This window comes from Sorex araneus, chromosome 8 (genome assembly GCF_027595985.1).
Source record: "Sorex araneus isolate mSorAra2 chromosome 8, mSorAra2.pri, whole genome shotgun sequence".
NCBI lineage: Eukaryota > Metazoa > Chordata > Mammalia > Eulipotyphla > Soricidae > Sorex > Sorex araneus.
In genome coordinates, this window is record NC_073309.1 from 4,032,724 (window position 1) to 4,057,605 (window position 24,882).

The 24,882-nt window shown below is 51.4% G+C and overlaps 1 non-coding gene across 1 annotated transcript; it reads right to left on the reverse strand.

The window, feature by feature from the left end:
* Nucleotides 1–387: 387 nt before the first annotated feature.
* LOC129406929 (U4 spliceosomal RNA) lies at nt 388–521 on the reverse strand. Its single transcript, XR_008631338.1, has one exon. It is a non-coding gene; the product is annotated as a U4 spliceosomal RNA (small nuclear RNA).
* Between the last annotated feature and the right edge of the window lie 24,361 nt (nt 522–24,882).

A 24,882-nucleotide genomic window follows, 5' to 3' on the forward strand; every position in this document is an offset into this window, starting at 1 on the left:
AATGTGAAGATCTATGATTTTGCTAAATAAAAATGTTCCCTTAATGTGCTGTAAAAAAATTAAAATGTTTGGCTAGATTTATCAACCTGCCCCAGATGCAGAATTAAATTTCCACAATACAGTTTTTTTTAATACATACTTAAAAACACCCAAGTTGTTATATTGCTAGTCAGACAACTGCTTCATTAAAGAAATAATGTGTGTCTTCCTTGATGATCCAGTTTCAGAAAAAAATTTCTCGGGCCTGTTGGATCGTTTGTGAGTAAGTTCTTCTAAGGATACAAATGTAGGTGTGACTAGACCCTTGAACTGCTTCTATACAGCTAATGATTTTTTAAAAGTATATAGTATACTTTTATTGCTTTCCTTTTAAACAGCAATGTTCAGTCTTCGTAAAGACTGTCAAAAACTTCCAGTGTTGACTATATTTCAAGTCGTCGTGGCGGGGTATTGGGAAAAGTTTTCAATTAGCAATAATCGCATAAGCCTCATTGGCTATGATGCTGCCACTGTGCAAAGCTACAGCCAATGATTTTTAATAGATGAATCAGACTTTAAATATATTTAATGCTCGGGAGGGCCTGACCATGCTCCCATAACATGAAATTAGTTGACTCTTGAGATCCAAAGTTTCGCAGCTTGGAAATGGCAGCACAAGCTGGACAGGACACATCCTTTACCAGGGACTGAGTCTACCCTGGAGAATCAGTGAGAGTTAAAGTGTGTGCCCTGGCGAGTCATTGTACCCCAGGCTCAGTTGATACCCGCACAAAGTTCATGGCTGCGAGTCCCCCAACGGCCATGAGGAATGGTCTTTCTTATGGGCCGGCTCCTTGGTAAGCTGCCCACTGACGCTGCCAGCAGCTCTAACCCCGGCAATCTACAAGCCCAGAGATGACTGGAGACAGTCTAATGCCCGGTGTGAAAACAGTGGCCCTCTGACGGCTGACCTCCTCCCGGGCAGAAGCCAGTGAGCCAGGGACCACGCTGGCGGGGGCCGGAGGAGGACGCTGCCCCATCAGTGGGTCCTGGAGGCTGTCTGGGGACTCAAAGCCTTGAGCTTTGTGTGGTTATCACCCGAGCCCGGGATAGAATGACCTGGCAGGGCACGCACTTTCTCTCTCCTGGTTCTCCGAGTGAGGTGGCCTCCTTCCCCAGGAGGGATGTGTCCTCTCCAACTCGCTCTCCACTCAATTTACAGCTGCAACACTTTGGATCATCCATCCCGTTCTGGTGGGAGTCGGGCACTTGGAAGCGTAGCAGCCGACCGAACTCCGGTTCCTCCTGTCACAAGCCAGTTTGGTGGAGTTGTTGGCATTCTCACTTCCCCTTTTCTCTCTGTGTGTAAGCCCAGGAGAGAGTCGGGATATTGCATTTCACTGGGTAAATCACTCCAAACTCTGGCTCCACGCGAGCCAATAACCCTGCTTCTGAACAGAGTGCCATGGCCATGCCTCATGAGCCTTCATCACCAGCTAATTGATTTACTTAAGTCTTGGTAATGGAGCCCCTTCCCCACCGGCCTGCTCTCGAGCTCTCCCGCTTACTTGATCGGGACTGACATGCCCACGTAATGAACTGCCTCCGTTCCCTTGTCTTCCAGCCGTCGAAAACGCCCCGGCTTCCAATTAAAATCTGCGTGATTTATGGAAACCCGTGAGCTCCTGTGCCTTAATTCTTCCCTCTCCAGGCCACGCCGCCACCCTATTAAATTGTGTTCTTAAAACCCAGAGCTTCCGAGGCTGAGACGCCATGGGTTGTTCAGAAAAAAAGTGCAAGAGAGAGCAGGTTAAAGTGATCGGGCACTGGTGGTGGTTGGAGGGCAGGGGGCAGGGGTGGTACTATGTCCCAGAACAGGCGCCGGGCACTTTAGAATGAGGGTGTGTGCTCATGGTCGCTGGACATTTCCATGCCTTCCCAAGAAGCCGCTTTCCCTGTTTGGCTCGTGAAGAACTGAGACGTGGAAAGATCCCGAGATATTTCTAAGATCTCTTAGAACAGGGTAGAGCTGAGACAAGAAAGTGGTAATTCAGCTGACAGATAACCACATTATGATTATTCAATTACTGTTACTCATGATTATTAATCCCCTTTCTATTCTCTCTTACAAGCCTGTAAAATGTATGCTTGGGGTTTCTAAAATCTTTTCTTATTGTTTCAAACAAAGAGAAAAAACAGTTCACTCTTTTATCTATGGAATGGTGGCCCAGTCTTAACATGTTCATTTTCTTTGGACTGGGATTTTATTAGCCTTGAGCTGTAATCCTGGTTATATTTGCTGATCTAGGAAGAAAAGGAAAGTTTTTACTTAACCTATGCAGTTTGACATTCAAACAGGCAAAAACCAAAATTAACCAACCGTATCCTTTGGGCAAAAGAGTAACAACAGCAGCGGGTTTGGGTCTCGTGGCGAGGAGATACATGTAGGTGCCGTCACAGAGAACACGTTCCAGAGATGCATGCAAACATGTAGTCTGAAGCAGGGCTAGTGATTGGTTGGTCTCGAAGGAGAGGGAGCAGAGTTGAGTTCACAAAGGTATGCCTACTTCAACTCGAGAGCAAGAGGAGAAGACGTGGGTTTAGGTGGCACATTTCCATGCACTCTCCATTTATCCTGGACCTGGTGACCCCCTGATGTCCTGGTCACCTGATTGAAGGCAAGAAACAGAAAAAAAATACATTTCTTACCAGAAAATTAGCCTAGTTCTCCCTCTTGAAGAACCTGGCAAGCTACCGAGAGTTTCCTTCCTGTGATGTATTCATATGCCAGATACAGTAACAATGATGGGTCTCATTCCCCTGACCCTGAAGAGCCTCTAATGCAGCACCTTTGGGAAGGATGAGTAAAGAGAGGCTGCTAAAATCTCAGGACTAGGACTAGGATGAATGGAGACATTACTGGGCCCACTCAAGCACATCATTGATCAACGGGATAACAGTGATACAGTGATGTCCACGCAGAGCTCTGTTAGAACAAGTAACAGTTATTCAGAGTTGGCAGCAAATCGGCATAAATGGTTCTGGCTTTGGCCTGCCAATGCCCCTGAGTTCTCTGTCCCCTTAGTCCTCCCCCTGAGCCATCTCTCCCCGTGACTTGCCGTTGGCAAAACCCCAACCACAAAAGCACTGGACAGCTTTCCCCTCCTCTCTGCACTCTTTTAAAACCCAGGCATAACCATGAAAAAGGGTAAGCTCGTGATAGGAGCCATTTCTACATATGCTCTGTTGTGAAGTCCCAGGAATAATTTTTCTAAAGACCGACAGGCCTTTGGGGCATTAGGAAACAACTGAAATGATTAGTAGCTTGGGGGTGAACTCCCTTTCCCCAGCGGAGGTTGGAGCAACACTTTGAAAGGAAGCCAGGGAGCATCCTTAGGTTTTGCTTCATTAAAATGACAAATGTTTATGTGAAGATGCAAAGGTTAATTGGTGCGTCTCAGAGAGCCAAGCACATGCGTTGGCCATCAAGAGCTTTTTGAGCATCTGCACAGGCTCAGGTTGATGCCTGAGGGATTGCATGCTTCCATTCCTCAAGCCCCGTGCCTTTCTAGCACTTTCTGGAGCCCACTCTGGCATGGAACTGAGGGCTGAGGGTGAAATATGAACAGGTTTAATCTTTGATGCCTTAAATCATCTCATTTTGGCGAGTTTGCTCTGTTGATGGCGTTTACTTTCCCTGATGTCTGTAAATCCAAGTACTGGGGACCGTACTGCTAGCACGTCTCTCCCATCCAGACGCTCTAGTATGCATACTTTTAATTCCTTTAGTACTCTGAGGTACTCCAGGGAGGACCATCCGCCCCCCATCTCTCTCCAGTCTGCATGACCTCTCCCCCAGATCACAAGCCCTCTTTAGCCCAAGGAACAGCTCCATCTTATAACTCCTCGGACATCGTTCTCCCAGACCTGAGCGCGGGACCGCCCTGTGCAGGGCTAGGCCAGGATGCAGACTTCAGAAACTTCAGCTGGACGGGAGATGGCTTGGAGGTCAAAGGTGCAGGTCCCAGCAGAGAACTGATCAGGGTTGATTCTGTCCCTTGCTTGGGGACATAAAAGCAGAAATAGGACGTGTACTGATTTTTAGGCCTTGGAACGTGAGGTTGAGCAATTCGTTTATGTTATTGATTTTGGTTTATTTAGCAGGCCTGTTTATTTAGACAGTTGTTCACATGTCATTTGTTTTGTTTGGGGGCCACATCCAGCAGTGCTCAGGGCTTCGTCCTGGCTCTGTGCTCAGGGATCACACAGTGGCACTCAGGGGCCCCTCTGTCATGCTGGTTTTTTTTTCTCTGTGCAGAGCAAGGCCTTTCTCTTCCGTACTTTCTCTCTGGTCCAGTGCTCATGTTTTAGAGATGGAAAACTAGAGTCAGAGGCCGTTAAGAAATGGAGAAGCACTGTTCAAAGGCCTACGGGCCCAGCCTGTCTCTATCCCGCGCCATCCTCGGCCCTGAGCGTGGAGAGAGTCAGTGTAAGTGTTCAGTAAGCTCGTGGCCGGTTTCCCCTGCCTCTCCTCCTGCCGCCGGGTGTGAGGCTTATCGGTATGTGGTGCAGGAGGCAAGGCTGGAGCGATAAATTATCTGGCTTATTATAGAAAGGACAGCCAATAATTATTATGGGGCCCGTTTTAAGCAAGATCCTTGCTCTCATTGTCACTTTCCCCATGGTCACCTCTTCCAATTAAATCCGATCAATGAGGAGCGAGAACCGGAGGGGAGGCGGCCGGGAGCCGCAGAAGGATTTGGACCTCAAGTGCGCAGTTGCGGGGCCCTTTAATTGGCTCTTTGTTGCCAGGACCGTCTAGAGAAATAAGTTTTTTATGACCCCAGAGAGGTCCAGAGGCCTTCGCTTTTGCGAAACATCGATTTGTATATTTAAACATCCACTGGGTGGTGAGCCAGGCGAGAGTGGCTTTTGTCTGGGACTCAGGACACATCCTCCTCAGACCAGCTGCCCCCTGGCCACACTGGGCCTTCTGCCCCCTCTCCACCCGCCGTGGCTTCTGCTACTCAGTGCCCAGCAGCAGCATCTTCGCTCTGACTCCCCTCCTCATCTGTGGAGGGAGACCCAGAAAGGTCCTCCTGCCCCTGTGAGCCCACCCTGGGGCACTGCCCGCCTCTGCTCTGCTGGGGGCATTGAGCCATGGGTCTCTGCTGGGGGCTTCCGGTTATTGGAGGTAGTCGCTGGGCAGCGTGGGGGAGAGCCAGACTCAGCTCTGCAGCTACCCAGGGGACACACAGTGTCCCGGAGGTGGCCGAGCATCAAGCAGGACACTAACCTAGTGCAGTGACCCTCCGTGCCCGCCGCTGCCTCCGCTGCTTCAGACCCCGCCTGTCGGAGCAGAGCTCTGAGTCCCGGGCTCCTTGGTTACCAGACCCTCAGAACGCCCTGCCCGGAGCAGATGCTAACTGCCTGCACGTGGGCTCTGTGGCATTCTGCCTCTCTTGCCAAGTGGGATCCAGGTGACGCCTGCAGAGAGCCCTGCACCCACGGTGTGAGTCTGAATTCCCATGGCATCTGCCGGGGGTCCCCCAAGACTCCAGGCTGTCCCGTCTGCTGTCAAGAGTCAGCGGGCTCCTGAGAGAAGCAGGGATGGCGCCAGATTCGCCTGCCGCATTCCCCGAGCAGGGGGACGTGCCGTCCCACAAAGAACCGGGGAGTCCATCAGCATGTTCTCGACTCCTTCCCCTGGACTAGGCACAAAGGTCCGGCTGTGAGCAGGATGCCCCGGCCCCCCAATGCCCGTGGGTTTCACGAGCCCAGTGCGCCCGGCACGTCGGCTCAGAAATGAAGGCCGTCGCTGACCACAGTGCTCAGTGCCCCAGAGGAAGCACAACGGGGCGATGTGTTCGAGAGCGCTGGGGGTGGCCGCCTACGTCCAGTCTTCTCGTTCCATTACTCAGCAGCCCGGCACTGTGTTTCCTAAGGCGGATCTGTGGAACCGCCACCAGGCCAGATGCTCAGCTAAGGAAAAACCAGGGATCTATTGTGGAAAACAGTTGGAAAACACATCCTACGTGTTTATCCCCTGTTGGAGCCACACAATTTATATTAGTGTATTAGAAGCACGGGTCCTTGCTGCAGTCAAGACCTTTTGACTTTTGCTTGAGCTAGCATTTCCCCCCTCTTTTTTGTTTGATCCTAGAACCTTGTTTTCCTCCTTTCATCTTTAGCACCCGTGAAACCCAGGTCTGTGAACCAAACATTAGCCTGGAGTGACTGTGTCTCATGCTAATCATCATCGCTGGACCTCCAGGAGAAGCGATGGCATGCCATGGACAAGCCGTCGAGTCGAGGCAAAGCAGAGAGCACTGTATCAGATGAACAAATAAGGAGCTTGTTTCCCCCCCTAAAATAGAAATCATATTGGTTGCATTCCTACTTCGGGACCATTCACACCTCTCCGTAGATAAGTCTAAAAGACCATGTGTTGGAGTGGGGGGAGGGGTTGGATGCTTTTTGCCCCTCCCCCATCCCCTTTTTAGGCTCTTGACCTTGGCCGGCTTTCGGGGCTCACTCCCAGGGGGTAGCACCTAGCAGAGTGAGAGCTTCATTGACTTGGCATCGATTATGCTCCCGACTCCTGACCACGGATCGAGGTTTGGTGGTGGACATTTGACTCATATCTATCTGTTTTTTAATACAGATCTTCCAATAGATACACTTGACTGAGGTCACGTTGGCTATCGATGGAACGTGTTGATGCGTTGCGGGGGTGCACTGTCACGGAACACGCCCACCCCAGGGCCAGTATTCCTTGCAGCGCTTCACTCCCCCCTCTGTGCTCCCAGCAGCCTCGCCGCTGTGGTCAGAGCCTCAAGGTCTCCCCGCTGACCGTGTCTGCCCCTGCCGTGCCTCTCTGCCCCCTGCCCCTACACGTGGCCTTCTGGTTTCTGTCTTTCCCCTCTGAGCTCTCTCCCATGGCGTGGCCCCTTTATGTTCCCTCCGTGCTGTCACCCCGGGTGCCACCGTTTCCTCCTGTCTCGGGACCGAGCAGTGTTCTGTGACGCAGACGGACCGTAACTTCCTCGTCCACTCCTCTGTCAGGGGTCGTTCCCCACGTCGGCTATGGGAAATAGCCCTGCAGTGAGCACATCACGCATTGAATTTTGTGTTTGAGTTCTTGGCTTGGGACCCCTTCCTGGATCATGGGATAGTTCTGTTTTTTTTTTTTTTTTTAATTTTATATTTTTGAGAAATCTCCATTCTGTTTTCACAGTGCCCCATTTTTGGGTTCCTCTAAACTTACTGTTTTACCTTCATTCTGCCTCCCCCAGGTCATGAAGTACTTACTTAGCACTCTCTAGGGAACATTGTAGGCACTGGGAGTAGGGTGCGAGCAAATTACCTGGCCTCTCCTTATCAGCCGCACCCTTCCCGCAGACCCCCCTGGAGCTGCCCTGCTGGCCTGTGCCATGGCTGCCTCCCTGAAGAGCGGCAGGGGGCCGCAGGGAGAGGCAGGCTGCGGCACTGCTGACCGAGGTGCCCGTGACGTGTGGCTGGCCACCCGCCTCATGGACTTTTCAATGAAAATGATGGAAAAGTTGATCCGCTACTCCTGCAAAGCCCCCGGTCATCCCGGCCACACCGGCAGTTGCCCCCCAGGCAGATGTGGCCAGTGGTTGCCCTCGTGGGCGGCTCTTCTGGGAGTTTCCATCCTTAATCACAAATGGAGAGCCTCTTGGCTCAGTGACACCCTCTCGTGGGCCCCTCCCTGTCTTGCCCCAAGCGTCTCTTCTCTCTCTCTTTCCTCACGATTCTTGCCCATGGGGGCACAGCCGACCCACCCAATACCTGCTTTGGCTTGACCACCCACACGCTCTGTTGTTCATTGTCACGGGGCGCCCCTTTACACGAATGCTAGTTTGCCCTTCGTATAGTCTGGGAGGATGCAGAGTCCTGTCTCTTGGCTTCCTTGTTCCATTCCAGTGTCCGCCATGGTACCTGGGACCGGGGAGGTGCTTGAGAAACAGTTTTGGTGGAACGAGGGAGCTTTATGGAGAATGGTCTCGTTAAAGTATAATAACAACCACCAAAGCAGTAGCAGTGATTCCTGCCTGGGAGGGGGGCGGGGCGTGGACAAGGTCGCATGATAGGACAAGGTCACAGCATCTCCGTTTCAATGGTCAGAGGCAGTGAAGCAGCAGAAGATGAAACAGACTTGCTCATGATGCGACTCACAACTGTCCACCGGGACCGAAGCCTCCATCTCTCTCGTGTTGCTCTGGCTAATATCCCGCAACTAGGAACAGCAGATAAAACTCCAGACTGCTGCTTTTGCCCATTCCAGTGGTGTAAACTCTCCTGCCAGGGCTGATTCCGTGAAGGCCGTGCAGGTGAGCCACCCCCATGCTGGGGGATCAGGGATGAGACCCTGATGGGCTGCTCTGGGAAGCGGTCAAGGTCCAGGCCACCTCTTCGATGTTGGAAGTCTGAGAGGCCCTCCTGGGGGAGAAATGCATCCCCCCAGGCCCCGCCCCGCAAGAGTCCACACATTCTAGAGACCCCACGACCAGTACCGTCTGCATTCCTGGGCACCTGTGCCCTCCCCACCTGGGAAACTGGGACTTTATGTTTTATTGGAAAGGGGTGAACATCGGTTTTTAATTTTCTGTCTGTTGGAATCGTGGCATTTTCTTCCTCGAGGGAATGAGCTTGTTTCCTCGGCCAGAAGAGTCGCTGGCCAAGGGCTCTTCTCTCCGAATTATCCTTTGAATCCGCTGCCTGGATGGCCCAGGTAATCCTATCAGAACTCCGGGCCCGGGTGGACGACTTTTTAATTGATAATTCCATGTTTCTATAATAAGTGGCCTCCTTAATAACAGCCTGTCACGCCACGTCGCCTGTGACAGTTGCTAATTTAGGCGTGCAGCCTTGCAGGATGTAATGAGCTCTAATAGGCCCCAGACTTGTCACAGACTCAGGCAGACCTATCTGCCCCCTTGAAGCGATGATTCCCCTCCATCCACGGACTCGATCGGGCCTGCGCTTAAAAATATTAATAAGTAGGACCGGGATGTTCACCCCTCTCCAAATAAAACATAAAGTCCCGGTTTCATTAAGCCAAGCTATTAAATTAAGAAAGTGTTTTTAACTATCTGAGCATTTCAGGGAGCTCATAAAACATTTAAGGACCTCACAGGGGGTGTGAAGGCCCTTTCAGAGTGAATTAGAGTTCTGACTTTGGGATCTGCATGGAGAGGGCGTGGGGTGCGTGCTGCTGATTATATCTGGCCCCGAACGTGGACTGGAAGTGTCTTTCTGTCCAGGAGGGGAGACTCTGTAGATGAAGCTGTTTGGAGGGGGCAGATCGGGGTGGCCATGGCTGAACTGCAGGGGAAAGCAGGAGAAACCCTCAAAGGAAGGGAAACAGCGGTCTAACAGACAGAAAGGGAAAAACACCGGCGCATTTCTTCATGTCTCCCCGGGGCCTGCTCTAGATGCGGAGCATTGAGACGAAGCTGCCAGGGGGAGATGCAGTTCCTCTCTGCCAGGTACAAGCTCTGGGGCCTCAGATCCTCTCTGACGAGGGTGGATGCACTCGCTGATGCAGCGACTCCCGTAGAGGAACCCAGGAAGCCGGTCCTGGCAGACACCCAGGTCTGTGGGACCCCACACTCGCCTGTGGGGGCCCACGTGGGCACAGAAGCCGTGACGAATGGTGGCGAACATTGTGAGCAGTGGAATAGTGGGTCCAGGGTCCCCAAGAGCCAGGCTGGGGCTGTGCCCTGCTCTGACCTTCTCGAGCCAATGGACCTCGTGGGACCCTGAGCTGCTGCACTCTGGGGGACGAACCTAAGCTCAGCGAGAGAGTGAGTCACCCCAGCAAGAAGGCCTGGCATGTTCTAAAAGGGAGGTGATGCCAGGACCCAGGCCCCCACCCATACCCCGGCCCCCCATCTGTGCTCTGGGTCTCCCTCGGCCTGCAGTGCCCTTCTCCATGGTAGGGGCTGAGTGTGGGCGTATCCCTGGGCTGGGAGAGGTCGGCTTCTCCACCACCCAGGCGGGCGGCCTTCCCTGCTGTCCCCCGTTCAGAAGACGTGCTCACTGTCCTGGGGCCGCTGTTCTGCCCTTGCTTTCTACGTGTTCCCGGACCCCCTCCCCCCCACCCCCCTCACCTGTTTCTAGGTTAGGCCCCTTAGGGGACAACGCTGCCCACAGCTCCGCTGCCATCTCTGTGGCAAGCCTCATGCCGGTAAATTATTAAGTCCTTTTCTAGTGGAATCCATTTTTTTTTAACCTCCAGAGTGACCACAAAAAACAATCTATTAGTGAAGTTGAAAAAAAAAAAAAAGGCTTTCTGAGAGAAGGTGTCACTGAGGTCGGGGCAGCAGGAGAGCAGGGAGAGCACTTGCCTTGCACCCGGCCAGCCCTGGTTGGATCCCTGGTACCCCAGGTGGCCCCCGGGCCTCTGCACCCCCAGCCGTGACCTCTGGGTGCAGAGCCAGGAACAGGTAAGCCCTGAGCCCTGCTGGGGGTGGCGCCGAACCACAGCAGCCACAGGAAGGTGTCGATGTAGCGACTTCCATCATCAGACCAGGGCTTCCTTCTCTAGGGGCGTTTGGGTTCCGAGGACGCGGTTCCTGGCGGTCTCTGTGCACCAAAGAGCAAAGCCGCAGAACAGCCACCACCCGTGGCCCTGTGAAGTGGCCAACGGTCTCGTCAGTGGTGGCCTGGCCAGGGAGCAGGATACTCTGCAGCCCCGTGAGGCAGGCCCATGGGCCAGGAAACAGAGGGGCCATGTGCCTACAGGTGTGTGTGTGTGTGTGTGTGTGTGTTCGTGCACGCGTGTGCATCTGGGTGCCATCCGTGTGCCCAGGAGATGGGAGCTGGAGTGGGCTTTGCCACTCTTGAAAGCTCCGTCCTCACCTGTGGGTGGCGAAGGGAGAGGGAAGCTGGGTGGGTGGGGCCAGAGCACTGTATGAGGAAGGTTTTCTATGGGGAGGGTCAGACTTTTTCACTGCTGCAATCTGTGGCCAGCAGAGGAGTGTAGAGGGAGGTAGAGTCGTGTCCGGGAAGCAGATCCTCAGCCCTGGGGCAGAGACTCTTGGGGACCTCCCCATGTGGCCTGGTGTTGGGGGAACAACTTCCGGTCAGCCCTTACACGCGTGGTGGTCTGTTTTCCAGAGGGGAGGGTCAGCCACCGAGGCCAGGGGAGCCTGGTAGGAGCAAAAGGGGGGCAGGGGGGCCTTTGAGGATGTCGGGAGGGTTTGAGGGTCACTGTCCCTGAGGACCGGGGGGCTCTGAGCAGGCAGGGCGTGCAGTGAGTTCTAAAATGGAAGGGCCCTGCTGGCACCCAGGGAGTGGCAGGGTGCCCGTGAGAGCTGCTGTCTCCTTCTGGGTGACACCCAGGCCAGATGCTGGGGCCTTCTGCACAGGGGGCGCCCCCACCCACGTCTGTACTGAAACAGCGTCAGGAGGGGAACGAATAGGCTCAGGAAGTTTCCCATGTGGGGTCAGGGAAGTGGCGGTGGGGAGAGGATGGCTCAGAGGTGGGTTTGTGCAACCGGAACATGAACCGGGTTTGGAGAGAGAGAGAGGTGGTGGTGGTGGGGAGGGGGCAGGCCCGGGAGAAGAGTGTTTGGGCTCCGCCACCAGGGATATCGCCAGACCGGGCTGGGAGGAGGAGTTGTGAGCTCAGGGATGTTTGGTCCCGTTGGAGAATGTGCCCAGAGAGAAACATGGGCGCCCACGGGGCCGCCGGTTCCAGGGACCCAGGAGGGAGCGTGCCTCTCCCAGGGTGCCACGGAGCTGAGCCTTCCAGACGAGGCTCTGCCATCCGGCCCAGAGGAGCCATCGGTGGTCCAGCCAGCTCCCTGCACCCCCACCGCCGTGTCCTCCCGGCCCTTCCCTGGTCTCTGGCCCCTTTGCTCGTCAGGGGACCACACGCAGGTCCCCTCGTCCGACCTCCTGCCGCTCAGATGCGAGCAGGTGATAGCCACCCCCTCCACCTCGGCCCTCCCAGCCCCGCCAGCAGCGTGGGCTCCGGGAATAATTGATATTACCGAAAACACAGGGCCCCGTGCCAGCTTCACATTCTCCAAACATTTAATGATTCAACCTTTTCAGCTCCATCAAAGCCAAGCTCGGAAACTCCCCAGCGGCCCACTGCTAACAAATCACGGGGCGCCGGCTGGAGCGTCGCAGCCCCCAGATGTCCGGGCGGCGGCGGAGACTTTTGGCTGGGTGACAGCCACCTGGGGGCAGGGGGAGGGAGCCCCCCTGGGAGCCTTTGTGCCCCCAGAGGGGCCTTGGATTTGGTGGCCTGGGGGTAACTGCCCCTCTGCAGGGGGCCGGCAGCTATGCTGGCGCCAGCATTCGGCGTTGGCACGAGCTCCCTTTGCAAATGTGTTTGCTTAAGCTGTCAGGGCAGAACTCGGCCGTGTGTGACAAGGGGAAGGAAGTCCAGCACCGTCCAGCTGGGGAGGGGGACAGCAGAAGCAAGTGGTGGCGTGTGGGGGGGGGAGCAGGCGGTCTAATGTGGGAAGAGGCGGGTGGAATCAGACTGGGGCCTTGGGGGAAAGGGGCAGAACAGGAAGAAGCAAAAAGACCCCCAAGACAGTTTGTAGGCATCTGGGAGGGGGCAGAGGAGAAGATAGAGACGTGCAGGGGGAGGGGGAGAGTGAGAAATCATGCCCCCCACCCGACACACACACACACACACACACACACACACACACACACACACACACACACACACACGAGGGCCCAGGCAGCTGCTCACATCTCGGGCCTGTGGCCGGGGTTCAAAGGCTCTGGGAGGGACACTTACTTGACTTCCTGGTCGCGGTGGGGAGGTTATTGGCAGGTTATTGACAAGCCATTGACAGGGCGCCTTCAGGACCGTGGAGCTCACGCAGGACGTGCCGCAGAGTTAGAAGCTGCCCTTCCGGGGTGGTGCGGCAGGGAGGCCTCGCCGCCCTCCCAGGGGGCCTGACAGTCTCTGCTGAACAAATCGATGTTCTGAGCAGCTCAATCGCTTTCAGAAAGCCACACGGCCGGCGTGGCACAGAGCTCCCGAGTTGAGGACCTGGGCCTCTTTGGGCCTCTCGTGATGTTCTTAAAGGTCAGAGCTTCTGCGTGCAAACGTTTGCCCCTCCACCTACCCTGCAGTGCAGGGATGAGGGCTGGGAGGAGAAAGACCCAAGGAGGGGGCTGCGGCGGACTGGGGGGTGTTTGCACCATGTGCCGATCCGTAGGGCTGGGCGTCCCGTGGACGTTGCTGCACCCCCCGGCCCCCCTGTGAGAAGACGGGTGAGGACTGTATAACTGCCCCGAGTAGGCTTAGCAGATTTCCTCACAGGGAACCTTTAAAGCTGGAAGCCTGAGACCCAGAGCCTGAACTTAAGCAGCTCCGTGCGTCCATGGTGCCTTTTCGGGGGACGCTGGCCTCGGCTGGCGGTGTCCACCCCAAGCAAGGCAAGGATTCACCCCGGATTCTTGGGGTGCCTCTCTCCCACAGGGTGCCATTCGAGAAGCGCTCCCCTGGCAGCCTGCCTTGGGACCATGCTGGCGGGTCAGAGCCACTGTCCACCCGCCGGTCTCCACCCGGATACTGGGCGAGATGGACATCACAGACAGGCCTCTCCCCCGCCCTGGTGTTTGGAAAAGCCCCTTGCTGAGGCTGGAGCAGAAGTGACAGGGCTGCATCCCCAGGATCCCGCGTGTCCCCCCCACCCCCGACCTTCCTCAGGTGAGCCTCATTAATGGTTTCTGCTGACCTGATTTCGGTTTTTCATTTACGCCTAGAAGAAGCCGGAGAAACGCCTCTCCAGTTCCCGTTCCGCCCCTCCTCCCCTTTCAATAGTTACGACTAGTGAAGCTTTAAATGCCAGAAGCCTTCAGTCCCTAGTTTCCCTCCACTGGACAATAAGAACTGAGACCAGCCCTGGGGGTCCTGCTGTGAAGAGCCTCTGGAGATCCTTCATTATTATTTGTTTTCATCCAGGCCACTTCCTGGTGACTGTCTCGGTGTCGGGACTGTTTGAGGCTGGGTTGCCTTGTTTGATTTGCTCTGTCTTCCCTAACGCTCACTGGGCAGGAGTGGGGAAGCCCATTGCAAAGACGGTCCTGCGTGACAGGAATGCGACGTCCTGTGAGTGGGGGTCTGCGCTGCTCAGGGGCTGGCAGCAGCTGGCCACCACGGCTAAACCTGGCCCTTCGCATGTCCTGGACTCTCTGTCAGGTGACTTTTCCCATCTGCAGACACAGCCAGGCCTGTTCTGCTAAGACGGAGGAGCAGGAGGGAGAAGCCAGGCCCCTTCTCTTGAATTCGCTTCTGTCCCATCTGCTAAGGAGAATGGCGCGGCCCTGACGGGCCCCAGTGTCCAGCCAACGTTCAGAAACTCTCAGAAGAGAGCAGGCTCCAGTGATCAGGCTAGCCAATGCTAGCCGCTGAGGCAAGACACAGGGAATCCAGAACTTTCCCTGGGGGTGGTCGGGCAGCTGGGTGTGTGTGTGTGTGGAGGGGTGCTTTTGGTCACATGTGAAGGAATGTGCAACTGTATGGGCTATTCTTCTGCAAAGAGGATTTCTCAGAGAGAACCATTCTTTCCGTCTTTGGCCAGTGTCCTGGGTCCGACTCCACAGGGTGGGACCCTTGTCTTTTCTGGGCAGAGGGTCCTCCTCGAGCGTTGAGTCTAGAACGAAGGGCCGATCCAGAAATATGCCAAGGCCACGGGAGAAAGGCTGAGGCAGGAATAAGGAGGGCCTGGGGGTGGGGCGGGGGGCTGGGGGCGCCCGGAGGCGGGGCACTTAGCCCAGGCAGGCAAACCATTTAGAGAAATCTATTTTAAATTGATTGTTTTATTTGCTGGATTTTATATTGACATGTTTTGCTTTGTTCTCAGTGTGTTCTGGGACCGAAGCCTATTCATTTATTATTAAGAGAACGGTAATTATTTCCAGGAGCTCCTGAGAATACACTCTGCTTCCCCTTTGCCTCTCCCTGCTGGTTCTGGCGTCACCTTCCTATCTCTGAGGACAGCAGTGGCAGGAAGCGACAGCCCCCTGCGCCCCCCGGGGAGCCCAGAGACCCTGCTCTGGCAGGAAGCCTGCAGAACCTCTGCTCTCCGCCCCCCCCCCCACCCCCATCCCTTTTGTGGGCAGATGGGTCCCTGGGCACTTGCCAAGAGACAGATCCTCAATGTGGGGTGAGATCTGAGGTTCGGGCTTTCTCACCTGCCAGCCGGCCATGTGGATGCTGACCTCTGGGTACCCTTTGGGGCTGTAGGGTTGGAAGCTGGCGGGGTTGAGAGGTACCTCGTTTTCTGAGGGCACACGTCCCCGAGTCGCATCTGCCCATCCCACAGGACTGCAAACACAGGGCACACAGCCCCGTGTCTTGTGTGCAGCTCTCTCCCGTGCCAGACACGTAGAACATATCGCCACAAGTCCTTGCTCAAGAGAGCGTCCTGTCTCCGTCCCAGAGTGATCGGGTGTGGACGCTTGCCTGATGTCCTCCCATCAGCACGCTGGCCACTGGAGCTCAGATGCGGGGTGATCCTTGAACTGAGACCCTGTTCCCTCTCCTAATTCAGGGCAGCTCTATGTCCAGGCTGGGACCCTGCCCCCCCTCCCGCAACTGGGGGGCGCGCCTCCTAGGATTCGAGCATCTGTCTGATTTGAGACGCGCCTTTCCTTGGCTGCTCTCTGCCTCTCCACGGCAGGCCCAAGCTGCAGAGTAGCGGGATATTGATCCCAGCTGAATATTTCATTAGCGATCTTCCCTTCCCCTTGGAGTCTAGGACGGGCTTCAGCTGTTGACTTCTTCCGATGACAGCCCCCTCCCGTCCCGACTTGGTTGGTTTCCCCCAAATCTGTGGGCGGCCTCTGGCCTCTTGACTTGGAAAACCACCTTGTCACAACTGGCGTGGGGCCAGCCCTGACAGGAGAGACTAACCTTGAACTAGACGCTCCCCACTTATCTCTTAGCTGGCGCCCCCCTCCCCCCCCGCCGCCTCCCAGACCCCCTTCCCTCTCCCCCTGGTGTGAGTCTTCCAGAGACCATTAGACAGATGGTCCGAGGCCATTTCCTCAATCTCAGAATGGGCGTAACACCCCTTCTTTCTTGTGGGCTCGCCTCCCCCTCCCTTCCCTTATGCCGTACCTGAGGGTCTCCCCTCTTCTGTCTGCTCAGCGGGACAGGAAGTACTGCTGACACGTGTATTTCCCAGGGGGTCGCAGTCCTCGTTGCTGGGCTCACATACTTTTTTGAGTTGGGATGCTCACACACTCCTGGCATGGCAGGATGGCACACTCTTCTGTGGCACCGGGGAACACCACACCACACACACACAGACACACAGACACACACACACACATGCACACACACACACACATACGCACACACACACGCACACACGCACATGCACACACACATGCGCACACACACACACACGCACACACACGCACACGCACACACACGCACACGCACACACACGCACATGCACGCACACACACACACACACACACACTGCAGAGCCCTCGAGACAGAGAGCGCTGCTGTCACACTGAGAGCAGACTCAGCATCCCACTGGCAAGGCAGCCCCAGGTCTCCGGCATATTTTCACTTTCTTTTATTTTTGTTGTTGTTGCCAAAAACAGTAACAAACAGTCTCACAATGGAGATGTTACTGTTGCCCGCTCGAGCAAATCGATGAACAAGGGGCGGACAGTGCTACAGTGCAGTTGTTAGGCTGGAGCTCAAACCAGGGCTGCACAGGTGTGAGGCCTGCCCTCTCCTACTGAGTGCATTCCTGGAGGCCTTGTAGGGTTTTAATTAAGATTAAGATGTGGGTGGCTGGAGTAATAGTACAGCGGGCAGGGCACTTGTCTTGCATGTGACTGACCTGGGTTCAACCTCTGATACCCCATGGTGTCCTTCAGGAGTGATTCCTGAGTGCAGAGCCAGGAATAAGCCCTGAGAACCACCAGGTGTGGCCCAAAGACAAACTAAAAAAATACCCCATAAAAAAATAAAGATTAGGGGCTGGAGCGGTAGCACAGCCGGTAAGGCATTTGCCTTGCAAGTGGCCAACCCGGGTTCGATTCCCAGCATCCCATATGGTCCCCTGAGCACCACCAGGGGTGATTCCTGAGTGCAGAGCCAGGAGTAACCCCTGTGCATCGCCGGGTGTGACCCCAAAATAAATAAAAATTAAAAAAATAAAGATTAAGGTGTGATATAATGGACCTTAGCTTTTGCTCTAGAACTGACACATGGAAATGCTCTGTGAAGTGTAGCTCTTTATCCTGACATCTGGGGGGTGAATCTGAAAGTTTAGGTTGACCCAGGGAAGGGATCCTGTGGATGCTGACTCACATTCTAACAATTCAGGGTGGAGGAGAGAGAGTTGGGTTCAGAAGGGAACAGAATATAAATGGCCAAAATGATGAAGACACATGGCTGGCACCACACAGGGCCTCTGGGGATGGAAGAAAGGATTTAAACAGCCTGAGCTCTCTGGGACTCCCATCTGAGCCCCCCCACCCCCCCACCTCCTTCCTCTTCTTTACTTGCTGCCTTTACAGTGTTCCTTCTGGTCACCTAGCTCCTATCTGTGTAGATTATCCAACGCTTGATTTCATCCTGAGGATTCTTTAAGCCGTCTGGATCAACTTGAATTTTATTCCCATATTTAAATGCCTCTCTATCATTGTAGAATCTGATCGGTGAATTTATTCACTTAGTCAGCAGAGTTTAAGAGCACATCACCCCCATGCCTGAGAATGTGGCGCTGAATAAGTCAGAGAAAGGATTTATCCTCCGAGTGTATCCTCAGTGTATTTTGTCAAAGGCAATGTAGATTTTTCATTTAGTGATCAAGAGGGTGACACAAAGGAGTCCCAATCCAGCCAGAAGGTTCCAGTGGGGGATGCAGAGGAAATGTATGTTCAACAAATAATTTTCTGCAGACTGATGAGTCAGTGGACACATAGTTGCAAGGGATAAGAAACAAAGATGGGGTGGGGGGGGAAGAGTGGTGGATAGGTGAATTAACCAGGAGCCATTCCACATTTCTTCCCGGAAGCTAGTCTTGCACGTATAATTATAGAACAACCAAGAACATGCATTCCAGAATTGTGAGTGGAGAGAAACTGGCTTTGAGCTTTGATCACGTGCTCGCTATTACGGTTGTAATGACGGACACTGCGGTAAGCAGAGACCAGTCCTTGTCATCATCACTTGACATCTGAGGCTGGATGAGTCCGTGTTCTGAGACCCAACCCGGGATATTGAAGGTTACTTAGCAACACCCCTGGTTCCCATCTCCTGGATACCAAGAGCATTTCTGTCTAGGTATGAGAATCAAAAATGTGCCCTGGCTGCCCGATGTCCACTAGCAGAGCAATAGTTCCACGGATGAGACTCTGATTTGCAGATGCCTGTGCTTTCTAACAATCACATATATTTTTAAAAAGTGAGATTCAATGTAGTATTGAGTGCTGTCTCTGCTGCTGTGGGGAAGTCCACCTTTTTCTTGGCCCTTTAAGTTCTTGTCAAAGAGGAGAACCGCAAACAAATGTTTAATAGCATGCTTACTTCCCATATACTTGGGGGAGATGCGGGAAAACAGAGTCACTCCCCCAAATTTCCTGAAGCACAACCGTAAATAACATCTTCAGCTAAGGACAGAAGTGGTTGCCTGATTGGATCTCAGTGGGGTCAACAGGCTATGAGAGGAGATCAGGCATTGTCTGGACCCAGTGAGAATGTGGGTATGATGCAGACTGCACTCAATGCCTTCTCCAAACATAAGGGTTGTAAGAGCTCTTATCAACTTTCACTTCCTGTCACAGAGTGGAAGATAACCCTCCCAAGTGGAGAGTCTCCTTAGAGTGTAAATGTCACTCTCTTAAGGGTAGCTTCCTTGCAGCATTCAGTCATTCCCTCTGCATGATCTAGAGCACAAGGGCTAGAGGATGACAGATCAATCTGACTCCCGGTTATCCCATCCACCTGCGATGTGATTTTTCTTGACCGACTTTTTTTTGCCTCAGTTTCCATATCCCAGGAATAAAGATAATAATAGTCTCCAACTCATAGACTCACTGTATGGTGAGGATTACGGCAGATTACGGATGTGGAAGGTTTAGCGACATGCCTGTGTGGCCAAGTCAAGTTTACTCTCTAACTATTAGTTCTTGTTGTTATGATTATCGGTGTTATTTCACCCTTGGGTACGTCCCTGGGGGTGACTTCAAAGTGGATGGTGGCTTCTTTCCAGGGATTTCCTATCCTGCCAGAGTAGCTCAGTCAACAACTTCCCTAATGAGCTCAGGACTCCATCAGCAGGGCCCTTTGTTTTCCTACGGACTCTGTCAACAGACTCTCCCTTCCTGCATCAACACCCCACCAACTGCACAGTCACCCCCTGCATGGGACTCAAGGCTATCAATTGCTGCAATGAAGTAAATGATATTCATTGTTAAAATGGGGTAAATGCCTATTTCCTTTACACAATGGAAGGAACTGTTGTAGGCTATTAAGTAAATAACTATAAATAACACACTCTAAAATGCTTTACATATGCCTTATCGCACTGAACGGAGGCATTCTGAAGTAGCTGTTATGGCTGGGTAAATTATACATGTTTTTAAACACTGTCCAAAATACATATTTACACGTACTTAAAAACCTATACTAAACGGTCTCTATAGCAACGGGAAAAACACAAAAGCCTTATTAAGCATTCTTTGTAGTATTTTTAGGAGTTTAATCATTAGGAGAAAGCACATAGGCCATGCAGACACCAGGGAACAGGGGAAAAGAAACTCCTTATAGGAACAAAGGAATGAGGCTGTCTTTGAACCTGGGGGGAGAGGAATTGTTTCTTTTTAATGAATAATCACCAAGGACTTTCTCTTTGTGAAGGCGAGGCTGTTTTGTGTGGATCCGACACAATTTTGGAATGACATTTTGGTTCCTCTATAGAGATAAGATGAGATTCTTCAGTAAATTCATTGCAGCAAAAGAAAAATTTTAATGTTATTGTTTTTTGGTTTTGTTTTTTTTTTCTCTTTAGTCCCAGGATAAAACACTTCCTTGCCATTCCAGGGTGGAACAGTAGGTAATGGGGTGGGGGGTGGGGTGGGAAATAGTAAGGTCTTAGATGTCTTCTAAGGGAAATTCTAATGGTTTCGCCCGGGTAGAGTCCTGACCCATTGTTTGAGTTTAGTGTTTAATGTCTATAGCAGGCTGCAACAACATTTTATTTTGGAAACATCTACTTTAAATGCTGTAAGAGTTTCACTCTCACTCATGCTCCTGGCCCAGTGCTCGTCAGAGGAGTCTCTGCTCCAGGCGACTTCTCACAAACCCATGGGACCTCTCCTCCAGAACTTACCGTCCAGGGTCCTGCGGCAAGGGGACGGAGAGTGGGAGAGTAGCTTGGGAGCCCAGAAATAGCACCTTCTTATTCCATAGACTCATACACTGCTGGCTGGAAGTTGAATCATGTAACTTCAACAGGCCGGCAACAGAAGCCAGGCAGATAGGGAGTATCAGGCAGCAAACATCTGTGGGGGGAAAATTATCGAAGGATTCTATTTGACTTTTCTTTAAAATCAAGTTGTTTTTAAAAAAACTTTGTGATGTCAAGTTTCTCTACCACCTGGTGGAGAAATGGACTCAGAAATCTTAAATGACTTATTTAAAGTCATTCAATCAAAATGGAAGGCTGCATTTAAATTTAGGCCCATGTAAAATAGGTCATAAGAGACTCTGCATGCCAGCAGTTTTGCTCCTAAAAACATTTTCTAAAATGCATGTATGTGCTCACATAAAGATATGTTTTATTTATTTATAATTTTTTTAAAATTTTATTTATTTATTTTTTTATTAGTGAATCACTGTGAGGGTACAGTTACAGATTTATACATTTTTGTGCTCATGTTTCCCCCATACAAAGTTCGAGAACCCATCCCTTCACCAGTGCCCATTCTCCACCACCAGTAAACCCAGCATCCCTCCCACCCTCCCCAGTCCCGTCTCCCCCCACCCCACACTGCCACTATGGCAGGGTCTTCCCTTTTGTTCTCTCTCTCTGATTAGGTGTTGTGGTTTGCAATAAAGGTGTTGAGTGGCCATTGTGTTCAGTCTCTAGTCTACATTCGGCACCCGTCACCCTTCCCCCGCATGACCTCCGACCACATTTTATTTGGTGTTCCCTTCTCTGAGTTGCCCAGAATGAGAGACCAGCCTCCAAGCCATGGAGACAGCCTCCTGGTACTTATTTCTACTATTCTTGGGTGTTAGACTCCTATTCTATTATTCTATATTCCACAGATGAGTGCAATCTTTCTATGTCTGTCTCTCTCTTTCTGACTCATTTCATTTAGCATGATACTTTTCATGCTGATCCACTTATATGCAAACTTCTGTTAATAAAATATTTATAAAACACTCTTTAGAATAGCCCTAAAGTAGCAACAACACAACATTCACTGAAGTAGGAAAGTTGGTTGTGCAACAGTAACACACTGCTATGTAATAGTGAGGATAAAGGATATGGATCCATCTCACCGATACTGCTTAAAATAAAGAGTCAGATCCAAGAGTTTATACCGCAGGGTATTACATTGTATTATTCAAAAGTAAGCAAAATTAATCTAGTGTGATATGAATCAGGATAATGATTCCTTTAAAACTTGACAGTAATGGCTAGGGTACATGCATGGAACTCCTGTCTTTCTTGCAGTGTTCACCTGTCTGGGTGCTGGTTCTACAGGTTCTGTCCGATCTGTGAGTAATTCAGCTGAACAACCACAGTTCTACCCATTGCTCTGTGCATATCTCCTACTTTAATAGAAGTCTTTTGAAAACTTTCAAAAGTATAAATTAGAGGTTTGGGTCAAACTGCTTCCAGCGTCCTATCTTTTGTCATGCCGCATTTATTTCTCCCCCAGCCACATGAAAGCAAAGCCCATCCCGAGTCTGAGTCTCGAATAGTTCAGCTTGACTCATGCCTCCTTGATGCAGCCCATCCATCGTAATGATTCCTTGCATCACGGTTTAGATAAAGACTTCAAGCAACTTATAACTGTCCAAGTCTGCTGCCATTCACGCAAACACAGATTTCAAGACAGTGTTTTTATTTTATCATTATTTTTGAAATCAATCACATAAACCCTGGAACTCTAAGTCTGGAGGCAAGTCGGCAGAGCCCACTTTCCCTTCAGCTGGACACGTGGACAAGATCAAGTCCAGAGGAGAAACTGAAACCTAAGTTAATATCAGTCCCTGAGCCAGACAGGACGATAAAGCAGCTTGGGACAGCTTTCATTTCTGTCCTATTTCATTTGAAGCCAGCGTACCCACCCAGCTAAAAGGAATTGACAACCTGGAGACTAATCTCATTGTTTTCCTCTGCTCCTTTTCTATCCCCTTAACACTGCCAACACCAAAACAGCAATTTGGAGGAGCCCTGACTGCCAAAAGATACCTCTGTCTTAGGGGATGTATTAGTGGTAAATCCTCAAGCTGTTTTATAAGCACCTCTTGGATTGGCAACAGAAGGCTAAACACAAAATTGCAAGATGAGCTTGAATTTGATTTTGCAGTTTTCATCTGTCATCACATTGTGGCGGTACGGTGTCCTGGGCATTACAGAAGGTGCAGGGCAGGGGACAGTCCTCCTACCAGCAAGGGCTTCTCTGCCATCTGTTCCTGTGTTAAAGCTTGTGGGATCATGGCTTAATGATCGTGTGGGTGTCTTTGAAGAGGTCTCTCTAAAGATTTGTTATATTCTTAATCAATGACACTCTTTTTAGATCACGTAACAAAGCAAGACAGTTCAATTCGAGAAATAATTAATGAGCAGATACTGGGTGCCAGCATTAGTCTAAGTGCTGTATTTTTTACGGAAATGCTACCTGATAGGAAAAAATGAGAGAGAATGTTGATTTGTAATGAGCACTGATATAAAAGTGTTCTTAGAGTGCCTCAGAAGCACAAAGTTTTCGAATGTGGCCTAGTTGATGATTTAATCCGGGGAGGCTTTTTTTAGTAGAATGGCAAAATGATTTCTTTTTTTAATTTAATTTTTACAAAGTGGTTCACAATAATTTATTACATTTACTATTCTAACACCAGTCCTACCACCATCACACCTTCCCACACCATGTTTCAAATGTTTCCACCCTGACCCCCTAGAGCCAGACCTAAATAATTTATTTTGTATTGCTTGCTATGAATTATCCACAAAAATGATTCCCAAAAGTTTCCTTAGAGGAAAGTATGTGGAGATTGTTGTATGTCACCCTGGAGCCACCAAGCCCTTATGCAAGATGATTTCTTGAAAATGTAGAGGCCGGCAAAGTATGGGTGACCTTGGGAAATTGGGAGGAGAAGAGAGAGTGTCGAGCAATAAGGATCAGAAGAGGGTAGGGGACAAATCTTGGTTGGTCTGACTAGTGTGACTTCACTTTCTCTTGGTGAAGAGGGAAAACAGACATATCTATTGCTGAGGAAAAAACAGAGGAATTTTACAGAGGAAAAATAGATATAATTCAGGAATTTTAAGAAATACTCTGAATAATGCAAATGAGATGAAGTCATGTGCTCTGTAAGTCAATAGGAGGAAAGACAATCTTGAGGGGAAAAAGAGTCACTAGTGGCATAGGCTAGCGTTCAGGGAGGGGGGGCAGGGCGCTCTGCCGTCCACTCCCTCCCGCACACCACACATCTCACTCGGCTTGGTAAACAGAAGGATAGACCGGACACGGTCAGAATGCTAACAACAGCCTTGTTTGATAAGGGATAAAGATCATCCAATAGACCATTGCCACAGATTGATGGGGTTCAATAGGATGCTTGGGGAGCAGCTTGATGAAGATAAAGTCTGAGCTCATTCAGGACAGCTAAGTAGCTATTTGGAGTGGAAACATGGAGGGAGAGCATGGAAGGTGTTCTGAGACAAGGAACAGCCTCGCCAAGGCTTGGAGTTATTTAAGGATAGAGCTATGATGAATTCTCTCTGTGTGTGATTGGATGGCAGAGCTTACACCTGGGCCAATGTCATCTGGCAATCACAATGACATGTTCCTGCATGTCGAATGATGGCAGTGGCGATTTGATCATATTCTACTGGACAAGAATCACCCTCGCACCAATATGTAGAGAGTGAAAAACATTTAGATCCAAATTAGCATGCCTACAATCCGAGGCATTGCTCAGTCTGCCGAGGCTTTCCGTGCAATCCAGCTTTTGCCCAAACCCAGTCATACCCCAAACCTTGGGCCTCACCCCCCTGCCCTCTGGCTACCGTAGACATGAAATCTAAACCCAGAAGACCACCGGGCCTGGGATGCCAGTAAGCTCATACTGCCCCCCCCCCCCTACAGACATATGGCCTTGGTGTGGATTCATCCAACTGCATTTGGGACCGATGATACGCCTTTTAGTTTGTTTTTATTTTTAAACTCTCTTTCATGACCCAAACCAAGGAAAAAAAATCATAATAAAATTTTACAAGTTAGCTGCCACCACGAATAAACAAGAGAGCACTATAAGAAATGAATCAGAGGCTCTAACCGAATCTTGTCTCTGGACAATAACTCTAATGCAAAGCCAGGGTTGAGGGAGGTCACGGTGGGAAACTCTCCCGGGGCCTGTCTGAGGAGCAGGGGGATAGTCTCTTCCTGTCATCTTCACTTCATGTCCTAATACGTCTGCGGATGTGCAGTGAAAACGTAATCTTCAACCTCTGCTCTGAATCAAGCTTTGGCTAACCAGGGCCATTAAGGCCTCCCCCGGCTCACAGGGTTAACCCTTTGTGAGCCCAAGCCTGCCCGCACCACCGGAAGAAGTCTGCCTGAATCGAATCGTGGTTGAGCCTGTCACTTGTCATTAGGTTCAATTGTTTTTTCCCTTTTCTTTGTAAA